At 37.2% G+C, this 14732-nt stretch overlaps 1 protein-coding gene across 2 annotated transcripts in view; it reads right to left on the bottom strand.

Annotated features, from left to right (window-relative positions):
• The window catches only part of PLCL2 (phospholipase C like 2), a 106268-nt gene that overhangs the window by 52113 nt on the left and 39423 nt on the right, over positions 1 to 14732 (bottom strand). The gene's annotated exons all lie outside the window — the stretch shown is intronic.

Here is a 14732-nt window from a genome sequence, read left to right as displayed (position 1 = left end):
CAACAGGGTCCTCATGAACAGCAGAGAAACATTAATACACAATTAACTATGTAACATCCATAGGACATGGTCCTAATCTAAGTATACAAGATGTTAACAGCACTTACTAAGCACAGCTCCCTTCTCCACTGCACCCATCCATGTTCTTCCCACAGGCTGCTGAGAGCATTGACACATGAATCCCACCCCTATACTAGGAAAACATCCACATTAGTCTTAAGAAGCTACACTGAAACACAAGTGACTGCACTGGAGCAGATATAATTCACTGCAAGTTCTGAGTTTCAGGAAATATGACAGTGACTCAAGAGGGAACCGTCTCAGATGATTAGAGTTTAACTGGTTCCAAAGAAGCTGCGTATCATTAGAAAGAACTTGAATGGAAAATGCAAGACCTGGTCAGAAAGGGAAGCAAAAGTGATTCGCCTTTGCTCTTAAAACAATGACATAACCCGAAGGTCTTAATTCACTAGAGAAAGCTTGGGTAACTGGAAAAAAAAACCACTAAAAAAAAAAAAAAGTCATTTAGCTACCTCTATTTGCTGTTTGTATTAATTCAAACAAGTGCAAATAAACCGGTAATGGATCACTTAAGTATAATCAATTTCATTAGAAAGAACTGAATTTAAGAAAACTGTGTGCTTTCATTATCTGCATTTTCTGAGACCGAAAAAATGCTGCGTTTTGGGTTTTTTTAAAAGCGTCATGTGTCTTGATAAGCTAACTTTTAGTCCAAAATAATACTTCCATGAAATAATCTTTTTATATTAGATACCCTATTTAGAAGTGTTCTTATATTCCAGCATGGCTCAAAAAATTACTTTTCCAGCTTTATACAAAAAGAATGTTGATTTTCCCTCTAACAGTTTTCCATTTGAAGTATGTTCCAGTGCAAATCAGCGTTGCTTATATGGCAGAAAGGAGAGGGAAAGAAAACTTTCAACAATTGCTACGCTGAACAGATGTTCAAATAAAAAACATCCATTACAGAATGCATTTTCAGTTCAGGGCGTATGTACTGTATGTTTAATTTTATTAAATTAAAAATGCAGAATTCTGGTTTTGGAATTTAATTTATAAGCATCCGAAAAGCCTTTCATTGAAAACAATGATTAGTAAAGTAAGCAGACTTAATATTTGCTGTTCCGTGCTTAAGAAAACTAATCAACCATACAATTCTTGCACCTTTAATGACAGCAGAATTTGCTTTACTCAAGTTCTCAAGAGACCAGTAAAAGTGAATAACCCTACAGAGGACTGTTTTATTTCTAACTCCAGATCAAACACCTGCAATGGATACCGCACAGGGTTGACTCTTGGAATCTCATTATATGTAGTTTGGGCATGAGGGTTGCTTTCAAACAAAAGCAAATTTCCTTAATTTAAGAAAATAATAAATTACAAATGTGATTTTTCTTTACAAAGATTTTTGTCCTATTTTAAGCCTAGCTTCTTGTCTGGCTATCTATCTACATCTCCTAACCTGAAAAAGTGGCAAGGGACAGCCCCACAGAAATGAGCAATGACATTCCTGTCCAGTATTTTAGGGCTTGGAATGAAGCATGCTGAAACTCCTTAATGCTCCAGATTTCTCAGTCACAGATCTAGGAGGGGAATATATTTCTTGAATTCTTCAGTGAGAGACAGCTGACAGATAACCTCCTGACACCAGAACCGTAAAGGCCTGGGAAGTATTACCTTGCCTGACCATGATCAGTATTTCCAAGCAGAAGGAAGGTCTATGCCTTTCTCTATAATCAGGATTGTGTCTGACCCAAGACACTGAATGGCAAGGGAGAAAAAAATGTGCCATTTCTTGATGCCATCTGATGTAAATAGGTCCATCTCAAGGCAACCCCATTCCCAACTCCAGTTACCTAAAGACTGAATTGGAGTTTACACATGCGGATCAGAGGAATAATTCAATCTACCGCACCTGCAAGACTATTTTGCTTGCCTGCCAGATGAATTTGAAGCCCATTTGACAGTATTCTGCATTTCTGCAGGGTAAAGTAATCTCAGCACTTGGCTTATTCATATAAAGCCTGCTAGTGGCAGACATCGTTGTCTGAATGTGATGACTGTGAAGACAAATTTTAAAATACTCTTGTGAGTTTCTCACAGCTCTGAACTCCAGAACACCCTTCCTAAGTTTTTGCTTCTCCAGAGATCAATGACCCTGAGCTACCACATTGGCTGTGCGAGTCCCCATCCTGACAGAGACATGGCAGTCACAAGCAATCTGCATAAACAGAAGAACTTAAAGGATATTTTCCCAAAGACACTGTCCGTAATTATCCACCTGCCTGAATTATCCACCTGTCTGAAAAGAAACAGAAAAGAAATTCTCACTCATAAGCTGAGAATGTAATTGCATAGAGCGTGCAAAAACTGTATGAAACAGGTTTGTGAGCCTCAGAGATACAGTCTGGCATGGAGAAGGAGGCAGCTATATTCTGCTATACGATGTGGAGGATTTCACCCTGAAAGTGAGGTGGCATTTGTGAACTGGGTCAGGTCTCTCATGGCCTTAAGTCTGTCTTGAATCAAAAAGACTGGCACATCAGAAAACTGTATGTATCTGAACGAACACAGGACTGACTTCTCAGCATTCATGAGACTTAGAATGTTCTTGATGCTGTTCAAGATGCTCAAAGTGAGACTGGCTCTACAGTGCAGACGCATAATTCTGTCCATGGCAGAAGCTACAATTTTTGTGCTGAAACAACTTTCAGAGTCATTCTAGGATCTGTCACACAATGAAGATCATGTCAATCCTCAGATTATAACAGGTATTGTCATTGTAACTCAGGACTTCCCCTAAAGACTGCCTGTTCTTCAGAAGACTTTCTCATTGAAACCAGAATGACCACCTCATCAATACGTTTCCTAAAACCATGTGTGCCACATCCAAGGTCACCTGAAAGAAGTTTTGAGAAACAGACCAGACCACAGATAAAACTGTTGTGAAACTTTGCTAATATCCACTACAAATGACAACACAAAGAGTTTAGTTTATCCAGGAGTTCACAGCAACAGAAAGCGCAAAGTATCTAGCAGTTTAAAAAACAGAAATAATCCCAGCTGACATCTATGGCACTTAAGAGACAGAGACAGTTGGAGAAAATGGCTTAAAAGAGCAAACAGGGAAGAGTATCTCCATGATAACTTTTTTTTAATTCCTCTCAAGGTACAGACAAAGAAATGGTTGTGTGACTAAGACAGCACTATCTACAAAACACAATTCTGGAGACAACAAAGAATCTTGAATCAGACGCTGAAAGATATGCACATCATTCCTGAACAGCAAAGCTTTTAATATATGCAACTTTATGATAAAATTACTTAAAGAGAAGTTCCAATAACCACGGGTACTGATAGGGACAGTGGCAGAGTTCAAACAGACTTGATAACGTAATAGATCAGGATGACAGAGGAAACAATGAACAGTGCAAGGTTTGTAAACATCTGCTAAAGGAAAGGATGCAGAGAGTGAACTTTATGACCTGTAAATGCCCAAATGAATCATGCCCCAGAAGACACCATGGGGAAAGCAATACTTCAAAAAACATTCAGTCCCGGAGTTACCAAGAAGTTTAGGTACTGCTTCGTACAGTGGAATCTAGAACACTTTGCGAAGAAACTCACAGCCCAAGGCAGGGCCCTGCCACTCCCCCGAGGTGGGAAATGAGGGGCTGCTACTGGAGCACTGTGCAGAACAGTCCTTCCATCTGCTAGTACAGAACGGTCCTTACACTCGCCGATGAAAACTTTGGAGATGGGTGTCTGCGATCCTGCCTCTCTCCACAACTAAAGCAGCTAGCTGCAGCTTTGATGTGGTAGTTATGCTAACTGGGATTTGAAGATTAAGGCCTCTATCTGCATTTAGCCCACTAAGGTACTCCTTTTGGGACAGAGGACTTTACAAAGAAAAGACAATGGTAACAAGAGGAAGTGGCAGAATGACACATTTTTAGAGCACTCATCTGGGAAGTGAAAGTCCCTGATGTCACTACTCCATAAACATTTCACTTGGTGACCCTGAATGCAAAACATACAAGCAGTCATTGAATCACTGAATCATTGTCCACGCAGCAGGGACCTGAACACTGAATTTTGACCTCTCAGAGGAATACCCACCTCCCCAGGTGACAGATCCTGCTGCTTCTTGTTTATGCTCTAACCATACAAAATTTCCATTCGTGTTTATATACCAGAGGTTCATCAGAAGCATGGAAGGCAACTCCATCCTAGTCTTGAGAGCATGCGGCTAGCACACAAGGAGCTGCACGTTCCCAGGCAGAAAGACTACAGCCCAACCACTCAATGAGTCGGTGAGTGCTCTGCCAACCAAGCAACTACATTAAAAATAAGAGCACAAGACACCTCCCCTCAACTCCTGTACCTCACTGCAGGCTTTTTGACTGTAAATGGCTGAGCTTTGACAACGTGTGAAGAAACTCACACACCTTGTGGCAATGATGGCACGCAGTCTACAGGAGCCACAGTCCCAAGAATGTCTACTTAATTAATCCCAATTAGGCTCCAAGATGGATGCTGAGCCATTCAGCCTAGCAAAGATGGCAATGTCATACATATGTGTAGTAACAAGACTGAAATCATGTACAGTCTCAAGAGCTTTTAAATAAATCAGATTTTTTTTGCATTTAAGTTCTGAATTAAGTGACACGTTTGTGAATCTGAGGGTCAGTGTTGGGGCAACACTCTGAACAATTACTGGTGAGTAGTTGAGAACACAGGCCATGCCCAAGTTTGGTTAATTTTCTTTTTTTTTTTAAATCACACTATTATTTAATGTCATACAGCATACAAGCTGTTTTAGAAGTAATTTAATGTACATCTGTAGCCAACGGTTGCAATACAATTCACTACTTTATGACAAGAACAGTCTAATGCTCTTCATCATGAACATAGTGAACTACTCTTCTGACACAACTCTGCCTCACTTCAAGAAAACAGGACACCAGAAAATTTGTGTTACATAAGAGAGATCACTACTACACTACCTATTAGAAAGAGCAGAGACAAATGGTAGCCTGTATTGTCCTTGTTGCTTTTAGAGCAGACAATTTAACTCAGTTAAAGACTATGACTGTGATGAGCAGGGAAATAACAGGACATGGTTTTGCAAATAAAGTCTAGACTAAGGCTTTCTTTGTAAAACTTCTTACAGAAGAGCTTATTTAGTCATTTCTTGAGTTTACCAAGAGTAAAGAAACAAAAAGTTTCTTTAAAAAAAATACTTTTAGTATGTTTTTTGTGTTGCTGTCTAAAGTACCCTTAGGTTCTTCGAAGTTCAAATGCTCTTGCAGTATGTCGCAAGGGAGCTGTCCATGAACTTCTGCTACGAGGCAGATGCTTCTTCCACCAAGATGCCCAAGACATCCACAGGCATGCTGCCGCTTGCTCCCTCTTGCTCCACTCTTAAAGCTGACGCAAGCTGAGCAAGGTAAGAGAATGTCCTAACTCCAGTGCTAAAACTTGCTAAAGCAGCATGAACACAGTCCGTTGTCTCAAAACGTTGTATTATATTCCTTCTGTTAGTGTTTGCAAGTCATGTCGGTTAAGTTCTACAAAGAGAACTAAAAAAGAAATGACAGCTTGCTTAGAAAATGTTCTTCAGTTAAATGACAGAACAGCGATTACACTGAGCATTCCTCATTTTCCTCGTTTTCCACTGGTGCTTTGAAGTTTTAATTCTGAGCCTCAGTTTTAACCTTAAGAGGCTACATACCAAAACAGTTTAGCCATCTTTTCTTGTACCTAATGGCAAAATGTATGCCTGATCTCTTGAGGATCAATTAATTAGGTTTTTAAAAACAAAATATTAAATCGAACTGGTATTTCACTATATTAATTCAGCACACACAAATCCATATGCTCTTCAAAAGAAAGTAAACAAACTGATATTGCTTAGTCTGCTGAAAATAAAGGAGTTGTAACTACTTACATTGTGTTTGATTTTGACCTAAATTTAAAAAATAAGCTACAGTAACTAAGACTTCTGCATTCTCCAGTTTCATGCTGCCAAGTATGTTTGCCTTATAGCAGCAACTACTGTCACTCACAGAAATGCAGTTATGTTTATAAAGCAATACACATAATGACAGAACTTGATAATATTATATCTGAATATTAAAATACGGTAGTAAAAATTACATTCAAACACCACTGAGGCATTCTTTCATATGTAAGTACATCTGCATATTTATGATATTAAAATAAAGGAATATTTAGTTTCAGGGGTTAATTTACAATACAGATGAAAGGGGAAAGGGGAAAAGAAAATACTAATCTCCAAAGAAAATAACTAAGAAGCATCTAAGGAAACTGCCCAGACTGCTGTGAGCACTGAGAGCGCCAAAGCCTGAGTTATGCTTGGCATGAACGTCTAAGTTTTTAATTTTATTGAGTCAGTTACAGTTCAGATTTCTGGGCTGCATTTCCAATGGAGCAAAAGAGATATCCAGTTTTCACAAACTCAATAAAAGTAGAACATACACGTATATTTCAGATCCAAACAAGCAATATTTTAACCCAATTCATATAAACTACCATAATTATTTATGAAAACCAACAGCTACTATGTGCTGTTCAGTCTTAAACTGAGGAAACTGCATTGACAAAAAGTTGTTAAAAATTACTTAATAGCGTGAAAAGGCTAATAACCCTAGATAAGTAAATAGAAAGTATTTTAGACTCCTAATTTCTCATGTACTAAGAAATTGTATCTGAAATACGGCAAACAGACCATTTTAACTACTATAGGGAAACATATGCTTATTATAAGCATTTATTTTTTCAGCCATCGATGATCAGAAAAAGGAATAATAGTTATATATGCTTTCAGACTGAAGAATAACTGAAGATGACAAAGCTGACACTGCAGAAGAAGATACTGGTGGATTCTAACAAGCAAGTTGGTTCAACAGATTCCAGTACGGCTCAGGAGCGAAGAAGCCTCTGAGTCTCTGCTGTCGTCCTTAAAACCAGCAAGATGCTCTTTCATGCACAACTATTTAAACTGAGCATTTTCATTTTCAGTTCTTCAATAATGTTTTAAATACCCAAATATTATAGCTAAGATACACTTTCATGAACATTTTAATCAAGCCTATCAACAAGATTTAATATGCAGACTACTACAGCAATCATTCTGAAGATGAATCTCAGATTTTTTTCAAGTATTCATAGCTGCAAGTCAGTTCCACTGGTAGAAAGCATAACATTTTTCCATTTCTCGTTTCAGGCATAAACAATTTGACTGAACTGGCAAAGTAAGTAACTTCCATAACACAGCTGTCAGGCTTCACAGTTTAAAGCAAAAATACAGCATGTGGGTGATTTATAAAGATAACACAATAACCGCATTTAAAATTTTTGTAATTTCAGATGTAGCACAGGCTCTGCAGAAAGCTGCTTCACCTCTCCCTGTGCTGCTCCTTTTCAGCATCAGAGAGGAAAGAGAAGCCAACAGCAGGACCAGCAAGAGGTGAGTGTGAGCACTGGCTCAAGCCTCCCTACCCTTTCCCACTCCTGTTGGTAAAGCCTTCCCAGCAGCTTTTCCAAAGTTTCCCACAAACGTAAGGGTTGGTTTTGTTTGGTTTGGGGTTTTTTTTTTTACCAGCTTTCCTACCTAGCAGGCCCAGACACTATCTTATCCAATTCACAACCCACAAGGCAATTTCTGTGCAGATTTGTGCAAACACAATGTGTTGATCATAAGTTAAAGACTGCTGTTTCTACATTGCTTCCAAATAAGCAAAGTAGGCTTTGAAACATTTGACAATGGTGCAAAAAAAGCAAGGCTCACTGAAGGTGTTTTGAAACATAAACATGGAGGTGGCAGTCCTCTCTTCACAAAACAGGGAAACTGTTAATGTGCCAGCCTCTCAATTGATACCTTTGAGAATCAGTTCATGAACCTAACTCTACAGCTTTCCTAGCAAATTAAACTACTTCTGAAGAACTTAAGTTTTAATTATTAACAGTAACATAATTGTATGTATTTGTATGTACGTGGTATATTTCACACTTTTGTATGATTTAAAATGGTAGCATTGCAGAAGACAAGTAAGGAATCATTCTGAGGGATCATGCTGAAGGACATTTTCAATGCCAAGAAGGAAGTTATTTTCAGTGAGAGTCGGGGTGCCCAGCACCCCAATTCTGCAATTAATGGTATTAAGTTTCATTTTATGAATATCAACATTCCTATGTTCTGCATGTCACTCAGAGCTAAGGGAGACAAGAGGACAAACCATCTGACAAAAACAAGCTTGTAGAGCCTGCATCTTAGGGTGCCATCACAGGTACGTACTCCATGATGCAACTGAAGTTACATACATTTAAATACTACAAAAACAGTAATATGGAGAAGGACGCCTTACTCCATGCAGGAAAGATTCATATTTTTCAATGCTGCAAATGCAGCCAACAAATGAAAATAATTGTGTTTGTTATAAATGACTAATTTAGTCAGAAAGCAGAAAAGTACACTTTCTTTCCTCTACTGTGATAAGTAGTCTACATGATATTCCCTTAACTGTCAAACAACTCTTGCTCACAAAAAATGAGCAGCAGATTGACCATGGATGTGTTATATAATTTAAAGGACTGACTTTTTCACACATCCATACAGGTCATCCCACCCAACCTCTCAGCACAAGGTTATGACTAAATCACACAATTTTACTTTCACTGATGTGGCAAAATGTTCATTTCCATCTGTACTGCCAATTTATATATTTTGTCCAAATTTCAATCCAAATGTCATCTGCTCTCTTGGAAAGTTCCTGGTGTCTTTTTGTGTCCTTTCCTGTCGCTGAGTGTTTTCCAGGAACAACACAGAAGTAAAATTATCACCTAAGGGTTATTTATCCAAGTAAATCATTCAGGTTTAAGAGGAATAAAATGTAGAATTTTTTTTTATTCTAAAACTATCATTACCCCTGCCCTGTAGCTTTCTATTCATCAAATGATTTCCTTCATTCTAGTGACTGATGAATGGTGTCTTCAGATCTGCTTCTTAACTAATAGTAACTGGACTAGCAAATTTCATAAGATAACTCTAAAGAAAGAGATGAAACTTCACAAGCTGAATTGTTCTGCTTTTGTGGTTTGAGATAAGTTACTTTTTGTCAGGTAGGAGAGTGACCATTACCAATATTAACTCTTCAATGCCATGAAGAGTTCATGTACATAATTCAGTATTAAATTAAGTACAAAAGTTGGAACTTTTTAAAACATACTACTTGCTAAACAAAGATTATCTTGCAAATTCTTTGAGTTGCTACTTCAGCCTCATTACTTAGATGACAATGATATTTAAACAATGATCATTAACTTTATTTTTAAGGAGGACAATTCTTACGAATTAGACAAAAAATATTTATTAGTTTACCATCACTCAGCGATCACACAGGCAGAGAAGATGTGAACCCAAGTACCTTTGCTAACCACATACTGCTGCTTCTGATGTTTTCCTTGTTGATTTTCAGATGTATGTAATTTACAGTTGTCAAACAATTATAGGAAATTCTCATTCTGAATGCTACATCAATGCCCTTCTTCCCCCTTAACTCTGTTCTTTAATTATTCATAACAGTTACAAGCACTTAGAAAAGAACAGTGAACTATAAATATTTAATACAAGATGCCTGTAACAGAAAGACATGAGAGAGACTACAAAAATCAAATAGTATAAAGTATTTGCTTATCCTAAGCCAACAAAAAATAAGCAAGGCATACGCTTTTTAGATTTTAAATCTATGTAAGTGTTCATAGCTTTGACAAACCAAACCTAGTAAGTCATCTGTATGCTTTACCAAACAATTACAATTAAACAAATAAAAATTACCAGGTATAGCAGTTTTCTCCAGACTTTTACTATTTTAAAGGGGTCTATTTTGGTTGTTTGCCACAAGTTTACCTTGTGAGGAATGCTGAATAAGCATCACTACAGGGCATTACAGTTTCAAGCAGTTAAAGGATGCAAGACTCAAGAGCAAATACACTGAAGACAATTTCTGAAATCCCATCTACAACAGCAGCATCTTAGCAAGCAGTTGATGATCTTAACACAAATTCTCAATATAGATTAGTATTCTAGCCCTTGGAGTGGTAAGAAAGTATGCCAGAATTTCAAATATCTTAAAATAAAGTTCACAATCCTTCTAGATGTGGAGGAGGGCTACAGATCCAGTATGCACTCAAACTTCAGTATAACTCGGCAGGTAAAAATAATCCTACTTTTAATTTTCAGAGCTCATTGTATTTAACACTTGGTATAGGCAATAATGAAAATATGGTAATACTATAATTGTGTTCTGTGGAAGAAAAGATAATTACTAGAAAAACAGGATTCTTTTTTTTTAAGTCACTAAGACATACTAGGGAAATATCAATCTTTCATTAAAATATTCACGTACCGTATCTCAATACACTGTATGCAGCTTTCTGAGTATCTTACACATCACAAATACTCAAAGTCACATTGTAGAGCACAAAAATTAACTCAAACGACATCTAAAAACTAAAACCAATCACAGAAGCAATTTTCTCATCCATTTACTTCAAATTGAATTACTGTCTGCTCACTCTGAAATCAAAGGCTTCCACTGACTCTGCTCACAGCACACAGTGATATCCCTGTCCTTTGAAATCAGGTCAGTGTCCCACCACAAATGCCCATCTGTCTAAACCAATGGGAAAAAATGAACATGCCTTGGATGGTCAAGAAAAGGCTGAAGAAAAGTTTAGATAATACTTAGAAACTATATTCATTTTCCTTATCTCAACCTTATAACCAGCCACAATGCAACCTCACAGTGATTAAATGACTTCATGAGAAGTTTTGTTCTTGTTCGATGTAGTAGAGAGACAGAAACTCGAACTGTTCCATTACAGTCATCCCTCTCACTCTCCCAACATCCTACATTCAACTGTTTATTTTCTGTTTTGTTATAATTACTGATTTAACAAAACTTTCCAAACACATTTTAATATTTCAATAGTTCATATTTCATTATTTCAAAATTATTTAAACATTCATCTTCAACATGGAAACATTTGTGCAAAAAATGTTTTCTTTTCCTAATATTGTTAATCAGAACTGAAAATAAATCACAGTAACCACTTTTGTACATAAAGCATATGCAGATAATCAATATGTGGTGGAGAGTATATTTAGATTATATTTGAAAGTTTGCCTGTACAGTGTACAGTAACGTAAAGAAAATCCCAGCTGTAAATGACACCAGTGTACCAGAAAAGTACTTGAATGGACACAGCTGTATCTGCAAATGCATCTTTTGGTTACCTAGCTTACTCTTCTCAGTAGTTAAATTACACCAGCAAAAGAAGCCTGCAGAATCTGTGCAGTCCCTAGAGCTGCCCCTTGTGTCACCTATACCATTAAATCTAGTGAAAAGCAGACAAACCTTCACTATACTTACATTTGAACCCTGAGAATAAAGGAAAACTTTCAAGTGCTATAATAAAAAATTGAAGGAATTACTTTTTGTATATTAAACAAGTCTCAGAATAGTTTAACTAATACACAGACTAAAACAGTAAATCTTCTAACTTCTTACAGAGCCAAAGAGATTATTAGATTTAAAAAAAAAAAAAAAGAAAAGCACTGACATTAACATTCAAAACTCTTGCTTTTTTTGCTTTAAAAATAGATTGTATGTAAAACATTTTAAAAGCACGTCTTTAACCAACTTTACCCGGATTTTCACACATTTTGGTAAATTCATGCTGCAACATGACTTGCCCTGTTGGACTCAACGGAACTTAAGTCTGAAATGACAGAGGAGCCAAAGGGAAGCGTAAAAACTGGGAGGAAGCAGATGTGCCATTAGTGGAACGCTGCTTTAGAAGATTTAGATTTCTGTACTAAGACAGAACAGAAAGAATACATGTAAGGGAAAATAATTTGCTGAATCAATTTGATGCAAAGGTTAATTGAAAAGTTAACAAAATTATTAAATTATTTCAATACTGCATCTTGCATATTTATACACTTGACTGTAGAATTCATTATCTATTATCCACTTTGAATTCTGAACTAAAAATAGTCACATTATAATTGAAAATGCTATAAATCAACCAATTCTCTGAGGTACAAAGTTAACTTAACACAGCAAAGGCATTCTGGCAATATTAACAGAATTGTCTATTCATATCTGTAGTAATGTGTTGCTGGCCAATTTTTCTGTATCATTGGATTTTAACTGTCAGTATAGTTTAGAAGGAAAGAACAAAGAATAAGTGGTGTAACTATTTCACTGATGTTTGGTAACTTCTCATTCAATATATGTTGAAACCGTATTTCAGTAACTTGCTCTATGCTGCAATTCTGTTTCAATTTACCAAAGTATAAGTTAGCTATTTGAACTTGTAGTAATAGGAAACAAACTAACTTTACAATAGAAAAGTGCACAAATTTTACGAATTTGGAAAATCAACAACAATTTGGTCCCAGCCTATTGCACTGGATTATTTACTTAAGCACTTTTTAAGAACAGTTACAGTTGTATGCATTACATCGTAAAGGATTCATTTTGGGCTCAGTAATTTATTATAAATACCCTTCATTTAAACACCCTTCATCTCCTGCAGGTCCCATCCAGCACAATATTATTTCCAGAACATTAAGGAGCTCAGCCTTCAGAAAACTCTGTTAAATGGTCTGCACTCAAATACAGCAGAAATATCCCAGTTTACATAGAACCTTTTACTCTTTTCCCTACCACAGTATTTGCACACTTCTCACAATGGCATTTAGTTACAATAAAAACTCTTTCTTAAAAGCAAGCTACAGATTTATGAGAAGGAAATCATGGCAGAGTAAGCCTCATGATGATAAAAGTGATTGAGATAGAAGCAGGCTGTTTCCAAGGCTACCAATGAACCATATATTATGTTTTAGATGGTTTCCTAGGAAAATAATCCTAGGGATCACATCATCTATGTGTGTCTCTTTATGTATCCCTCCTCCTAACTTTAGAATTTATTTCTTGATTTCAACTAAATCTGACAAAAGAGGAGATCTGAAGACAACTAGGTTCCACAAGTTTCCCAAAACCAGGAAGCCAGGAAGAAAAAAAAGAATCAATAAAATTCAGATTATAAAAAAAGCACAGATCAAGAGTTCAGACCTCCTTGGATCCCCAAGTCAACCAAGAAGACACAATCCTACTGGAGATCACATGCCATTAACCTTGTGGCAGACACAACTGAGTCCAAAGCAGAAAAAAGACCCCACCACCTTCCACAATGTCCTGTCTCCCAGAGGCAAGTAAAATTTTAGCCCAAAGAACAATTATTCCCCTTCATTTTTTCCATTCTGGTTTCACATAAATGAAACGGATATACAACGCTCAGATCTAAACATCTGAACTACCTCTCTTTACTGCCTCTCGCTCAGATTTCCTCAGCAGACATTAGGGCACTGCCAAGAACTCCCGAAGGCTCGGTAAGAAAAACAAAAGCTTGTTGTGTAACATTATCAATCAAACCCTGCGCCAAGAAGGGCAGGTGTAGAGTACCTGCCTCTTCAAAGACAACGCTCTCTGCTACTACAGAGACTAAGATTCCTTATCTCCTCTAGGCAAGAAACCACACAGAGGCTTATCTCATCTGAGCATGGCCTGCTGTCTTCCCACAGAAGTTACTGGCAATTTTGAGAGAGAACAGGAAAGGTTTCGGAACAGACCTTAACCTGTGTCAAAACCCCTGCTGTGGTAAACAGGTGTTTCTTTCCATGTGGGAAATTCATGTATTCCCTGAAGTGCTTAAAACCAGCACGGTACTATTCACCCTATTTTTCTACCAAGACAGCTGTAAATTGCATCTAAACAAAACCACCCACCCATCCCATGGGCCTTAGCAGGTACTGACAAGTGGTGGATACACACAAGAGAGTCACGAAACTTCCTTTTATGAAGACAGTCTTTTGCCTATATTAGAACATCTGAATTAAACCGTAAGATTTCAGAAATGAGTTCTTTGTGTTAACGCAGTACAGATTACCCTAATTTCAACTGATTTATTATCTTAGGGGAGATGAGAGCTTCATAAGAAGTTAACTGAAGTATTCTTTTGCAGACGTTGCTACTAAAGGGCCATGGACTTTGCACTAAAATAACACCAAAAGCCTCAGGCATGTCAGGTTTTGCCTGGATTTGTCTTGGCCTGCCTGGAGCTTTGTTTTAGCTTGTCTAGTTGTAATAGCAATGATCTAATCACCAGGTGATTATTACCTGCTTTGTTTTAGATTTTGGTCAATTGCGCAATGTAACACTATCTATTTTTGTAGTTGACAGACAGTAATAAGGAGTAGATGTCCTGTGTAGAATAAACAGTCCCTGACCCTAGAATAAAAATACAGCATAGAGCACAAAGCTGGGAAGACAGCAGGGGCCTTGAAAGTACACACACAGGATGATACTGGTCACCCGAAGGATTTAACAGTCCATCCATTACTGTTAGCCAAAGGAATGCAACCTTGGACAGTGGGTAAGAACACTTTTAAGGCAAAAAAGAACAAATATGAATATATGTAGAAAACTTGAAATGATGACATAAGAGCAGGACGTTAGGCATGTTAAAAACACATGAAAATGATCCCAAGAAGAACCCAGGGTGGAAAAAAAAAAAAACAAACCACCAACCCCATATTCTTCCGGAAAAAGGCGGGCTTG

The sequence above is a fragment of the Aptenodytes forsteri genome, unplaced genomic scaffold, assembly GCF_000699145.1.
Source record: "Aptenodytes forsteri isolate BGI_AS27 unplaced genomic scaffold, ASM69914v1 Scaffold9, whole genome shotgun sequence".
Classification (NCBI taxonomy): domain Eukaryota; kingdom Metazoa; phylum Chordata; class Aves; order Sphenisciformes; family Spheniscidae; genus Aptenodytes; species Aptenodytes forsteri.
This window is presented reverse-complemented; position numbering and strand designations above follow the sequence as displayed.